This window comes from Macrobrachium nipponense, chromosome 34 (assembly GCF_015104395.2).
Source record: "Macrobrachium nipponense isolate FS-2020 chromosome 34, ASM1510439v2, whole genome shotgun sequence".
NCBI classification, from domain to species: domain Eukaryota; kingdom Metazoa; phylum Arthropoda; class Malacostraca; order Decapoda; family Palaemonidae; genus Macrobrachium; species Macrobrachium nipponense.
In genome coordinates, this window is record NC_061095.1 from 69,958,155 (window position 1) to 69,963,772 (window position 5,618).

Below are 5,618 nucleotides of genomic sequence, written 5' to 3' on the forward strand. Positions count from 1 at the left end.
AAGAGTCGTCCGATAATTCCTTAGGGAAAGAATTTTGGGGCTTTTTGACCCTGAATTCGTCAGCATCAAGAGACTGATATTTTTTCGATCTTTTTTTATTATGGTGGAGGACTGAGAAGGTCAGAAAAAAATGTTTCTTTATTAGATAACAGCCCCTTCAGGGATGACAAGACACGCCCCTAGAAAAGAGGTAGGTTAAAAAGATTCTGGAAACACAGAGGACCTCTGAGAACTCCAAATTATTCCAGCTGAAAAGAACAGAATAGAGAATTTAGGCCAAAGGCAAAGCTCTGGGATCTATGAGATAATCTGCTGCTAAATATAAACACACCAGACAAAGAAAGATCGCGAAGCGTCCCTTCAACATCCGATGGAAGCTGCAAGGAAGAATCTGCTCCCTCTCAGGAGAGCGTCAGAGTTCAACGAAGCGATGCAAGCCGAGAATGCATGTGTGTGTGTGTCTGTAAAACATGCAAAAGCAGCAGCAACAGCCTTGAATGGATATGGCCTGATGCAGTCGATAATGGAGATAGAAATGAAAGGAATTCAGAAGAGGGAGAAAGACTCTCTGGGAATGAAGGCGACTGGGGAGAGCAGGAGAGGTTCTGCTCTCCTCTCTCTCTGCAAAATCATCTTTATTTTTAACTGTGTGCAACAAAACTATATTCATTCCTCTCTCTCTCTTCTCTCTCTCTCTCTCTCTCTCTCTCTCTCTCTCTCTCAAATGACACCCGTGTAATCACAGTGACCTTCTAAGCGACCATGTTCCCCCTATATATCGGTCTAAACGGACATTCCTTTAATGTCATCAGAGCACACTCTGGGAGTCAAGTCAAATGTAAATTATTTTCTTTTTGTTTTCAGAGAAACCTGATACTATGTTCACTTCCAGAATTTATATTACTGTTTGGACACAAGATTGTACATATATTTACATTTAGAATGTGTATTATTGTTTATGCGTAGGTTTATAGTCTACATTTATTTAAATATATAAACGCATCCAAACAGATGGTGGTATGTATTATATACCAAAGGATCGTCTTTTGCATATTAATGTCTACAGTTCTGGGAAAGTCAAGAAAACTTGAGAATGTTAATTACTTGCTAATTACTCAAGAGAGTCGTTAATAACTTTAAAAACAGGCCAATTACAGCAAGTGCAAAATTAAATGTAATAGAAAAGTGACTGAAAATAACTTGTTCTAAGAATCGAAAATAACTTGTTCTAAGAATCATCTCATTTTTTTGTCGTAGTTCAACTGGAACTTGGTCCATCTCAACGATTCCAAGATGACTGTCACTGAAACAAGTCACCATCTTTGTCTACACTTCCTTGAGCAGTGGAGATATCTATACCATATTCCAACTTCACTTCCTTTAGGATCAACCTGATATAAGGGACTGAGTCACATCGCCTTTTCTACCGCATTCTGGAATGCAGCCATGTATACGAATTGTGATTCTCGAATTCACGAAGTTTTAAATTTACGAGACCAAGTCTCCGTTCTTTTATTTAACAGCACATGTTTGTGGCGACACACACATACACATTCATAGACATTACCCAGGTTCTTCTTCCTCCAAAGGATTCCCCAACTTCTCTCGTAACTCAGAATCTCAAAACATAATTCGGAGGAACCAGTTTTCGGAGGGAGACAGACGCCAACTTTCGCGCACATGAATTTTTGCGAATAGCGATAATCTTGCATTGTGGATGTTCACAAATGGGGTAATCTGGGGTCTCTCTCTCTCTCTCTCTCTCTCTCTCTCTCTCTCTCTCTCTCTCTCTACACGTCTCCTTTAAAAGTGTAGCTCATTTAGTAAAGTGCAAAACACATAATATGTAATCCTGACTTGGCATCGTATCTCAAGTGCTGGAAGGCAGAAAGATTTTCACAGCGAGTTTTATTCGTAATACGTTAAAGAGATTTACAGAGATATCTTTCAGATCCAGATCCTCGCTTCTCGTCGATGCAAATATTCGAAAGAAAATGGAGCTTTCAACTATCAGATTATAATCTATTTGTTTATTTTAATAGTACATTTAAGACTGAGTTAAATCTACTGACTTGGCAGAAACACCATTTACATAATCCCTCTTTACCTGAGAGAGAGAGAGAGAGAGAGAGAGAGAGAGAGAGAGAGAGAGAGAGAGAGAGAGAGAGAGAGATTCAGTTATTCAAGTCTCGACCCAATATCATCAGTGAAAGAGGAGCTTCCTCCCTCAGTCAATACAAATACATTTCGTGATGAATAATTCAGACCCAACTTTATTTCTTCTATTCTGATGACCGGAAACTCCTTTTTTAGAGCCGATGTAGAGCTGAAGGAGTCTTTTTCAGAGCACAGAGCAGATAGGATTTTATTTGTTGATATAAACATCTCATTTCACAAATGGACTCTGGGTTTACACGAGTTATTATAAAGGTTTGGAGTCTTTCTTGGTCGAGTGAGGACCATCAGAACATTTTTACCAGTCATATATATATATATATACTATATATAATATATATATATATATGATATATATATATATATATATATATATATATATTTTATATTATATATTATATATTATATATATATATTATATTATATATATACATATATTATATATATATAATATCTCTAGTAATGACTACAGTGCGCCACGTGAGTAGCACTAACGGTACTACCCAAGTATGGAAACAATCTCAGTGCACATTAACAATATTATTATTTTCAATGATGGTATTTAAGCATTGAAGTGACCTCTGATCCTTAAAATCAAAGAGATTTTGGTAGATACGGAATATGGAACACATCCATCAATTAGACATAAATTTACCTTATTTTCCTTCACTGATCTCATGCAATATTCATTACTGCAATTACACCAACCTTCCTAAATAGCAGCTGATCTCCATTCAAATATTATTTTCACAATCTAGACGAAATATGATGAATAATAATGTTAGAAGCGACTTTTCCAGGCTCGATTTTTCCCCACTTTGTATATTTGTCAAACCTGAGACAGTAATAGAGCAAGACTTTTATAATTAGAATAAATGTTGGCGCTGACAAGAATCCCCAGAGGCAATTATTCCTTTCCTTCAAAACCTTTTGAATTGTTTTATTATTTTCTCTTTCATTTTGAAATCCCTGTCCACTTAGGGACCTGAAGAGGAATTAAATGAGAACAATTAAACTTGAACTAAAGATGATCGTTTTCTCTGACATTCATTAAATAGAGGATGTATTAGAATAGAGCAGAATATAGTAGAAATTAGGCCAAAACCCAAGTGTTGGGACCTATAATACCATTCATCGCTGAAAGGTTTGAAAGGCATAACAGGAGGGAAACCTTCTGCAGTTGCACCAAGAATCAATTGCAAGGCGAGGACTGAGGAAAGTCAGATGGAAGAAAGAGAATATGAACGGAGGTACAGTAAAGGAAATAATCGGCGAATATAACGAAAGACATTAACAAAACTGTCTAATTCCGTGTCCCTTTATGGAGGTCGTCAGGTGCAAAGCATCGACGAATATCACCGATGACTGAAGGGATTAATATCATCCAGCAGATAAAAGGAACCGAATTCGTCCCATTTCCTTCATGGCCGATATTTCGATGTCGGTCATCTGCCCAAAAGGGGAAACCGAATTAGCCACTTTATGTTGTACCTTCACCAAACGAGAACCCTGACATCGGTAATGACTCGGTTTCAAGGGGAGGACTCACTTCCCAAGGAAGTGACTCGCTTCCAAGGCAATGAGTCAATTCCCAAGGTAATGAGTCAGTTCCTAAGGTAATGACTCAATTCCAAGGGAAGATTGATTGATTGATTGATTGTGAGTTATCTGGCGTTACAACTACCAGGGCCACGAGGTAATGACTCAATTCCCAAGGTAATGATTCAATTCCCAAGGTAATGATTCAATTCCCAAGGTAATGACTCAATTCCCAAGGTGATGACTTCAATCAATTCCAAGGTGATGACTCAATTCCAAGACAATGATTCAATTCTCAAGGTAATAACTCAGTTCCAAGGAATGACTCAATTCCCAAGGTAATGACGTAATTCCCGAGGTAATGATTCAATTCCAAAGGTGATGACTCAATTCCCAAGGTAATGATTCAATTCCCAAGGTGATGATGCAATTCCCAATGTAATTATTCAATTCCCAAGGTAATGACTCAATTCCCAAGGTAATGATTCAATTTGAAGGTAATTATTCAATTCCCAAGGTAATGATCAGTTCCTAGTCAATGATTCAAATATCAAAGTAATGGCTTAATTCCCAAGGTAGGTATGAGTCATTCCCAGGTAATGACTCGATTATTACCAAAGACTTCCACTTGTCCCAGTTGATGGAGACACGAGAGAACAGAAATGAAGATTATTTTACAATTAAAAAAAAAAAAAAAAGTGAAATGCGGGCAACATTTCCAAACCGCTCGATAGTTTCTCCTGAATATTACACGCTGAACAATGCTTTCTCTATAAGGACATTTGGGGTGGGTGGGAGGTGGGGCGAGTTTGAGGGGGAGGCCACTTGAAACCATTGCTCTAACCTGGCTGCTGAAGGATCAATGATTCAGGGACTTCGTTTCCCATTCCTTTTCAGTGTCGCTTTTTCGGAAAGACTCCTTTTCGGTCCTGCCAATTCTCGACTTTCTTTCACGGTTTGCTTTCTGATACCCGCACGTACATACATACACATACATATATATATACATACATATATACATATATATATCATTATTATATATATATATATATATATATATATATATATATATATATATATATATATATATATATATATATATATATGAGAGAGAGAGAGAGAACATCTGCCTCTCCCCTGAATAAAAAGCAGTCAGGACCTTCCCTCTCATGTCTGGAACTACAATTCTATTATTCTGTCTGTTCCATCAGAATTTCCCGAACCTTTTTCACTGTGTAGTTTGACCTCTGCATGAATGAGTTCCTTCATTATTTCACTCACTTAACAGTCATCCGACAAATCCAACAGTCACTATTTTTTTTATGCAGAAGTTATTACTTCGCGCACTAATGCAAACGTTTGAGTTCAGCTTTGTGGTCGGTTATAAATACTGGAAATGTTTTGTGTCAGCAAAGGCCTATGAGTAGGTATTCGCCATCTCTCTCTCTCTCTCTCTCTCTCTCTCTCTCTCTCTCTCTCTCTCTCTTCAAAATACTGATTTTTAAAGGCTTTCATGAGAAGTGTAGAGACATATCTGTAATTCTGTCTTTCATTTATTAATGGCTGTTCTATGACAATATGTATACAGATAGATAGATGGATACGGATACTTATACACATAAATAGTCAGAGAGAGAGAGAGAGAGAGAGATGAGAGAATTGACGAGAGAGCGAGAGAGAGAGGAGAAGAGAGAGAGAGAGAGAGAGAATCACCATTATCATATAAACCATTCTCATTGGAGCTCTTTCTTTATCTCCCAAAGGCCTCTCCAGAGATTCCTTCAAAAGGAGGATATAAAAAACCTGCAATAAACTGAAGGAGAAATCCCCACCACCTTCCATCCAAAGCCTAACGTAAAACTAATGGTATTTTCTTAACTGATGATTTAGATAAACAGATTCCC